The following is an 855-nucleotide window of genomic DNA, read 5'->3' as shown; positions in this document are numbered from 1 at the left end:
GGCGGGGAGCGGGGCGGGGCGGGGAGGAACGGCGGCCAATGGCGGGGCGGGGGCGGCACCGCCCATCCCGGCGGGAGGGGGCTGCGGGGTGTCCGCGGGGAGCGGCGGCGGAGAGCGGCCCCGGGAGTGCCCCATCGCTCCCGGCCCCACCGTCAGCCCAGTGCTGTCGCGGTGAGCCCGGCGGGCGTCCGTCGGGGGGTGTCAGCACCCCCCGTGGTGTCCGTCATCGGCCCGGTGTCCACGACAAAGTCCCGGTGTGAACGGTGGCGGTATCCTTACCTGGAAGAGAGTCTTCGCACAGAACCGTCCTCCTTACAGCATCAGTCCAGCTGCGGGGACGCTGTTACACCGAGAGCTGTAATGGATGCAGCACTGAAAGACCCGAAATCGGTGCTGAAGGACCTGAAATCAGCATGGAAAGACCTGAAATCCGTGCTGAAGGACCAGGAACCAGAACAGAAAGACCTGAATTTAGATTCTGAAAGATCTGAAATCAGCACGGAGAGACCTGAAATCAGTGCTGGAAGATCTGAAATCAGTGCTGATAGCTCAGGAATCATCACTGAAAGACCCGAAATCAGTGCTGGATGAGGTGAAATCAGGCTTTTATTCCCACTCCCGTGAGCAAATGACCCGCGGGCTGCCTGTGGAGTCAGCACATGCTGACATTCCCACAAGCACAACGTGATGCTGCCCTCTGAATTTGCTCCCCTCCATTGAGAGCACACGCAGTGCCGAAGCAGCCATCAGCTCCACACCTCGGCTGCCTGGTGCTGAGGGCTTCATTACTTCATTGCCTGTGGGAACGTCCCTTAAATGTGAAATGTTTGTCATAGATTGCGGAATTTTTAAACA

The sequence above is a fragment of the Gallus gallus genome, chromosome 18 (assembly GCF_016699485.2).
Source record: "Gallus gallus isolate bGalGal1 chromosome 18, bGalGal1.mat.broiler.GRCg7b, whole genome shotgun sequence".
Taxonomy (NCBI): domain Eukaryota; kingdom Metazoa; phylum Chordata; class Aves; order Galliformes; family Phasianidae; genus Gallus; species Gallus gallus.
Note: the sequence above shows the minus strand (reverse complement) of the source record.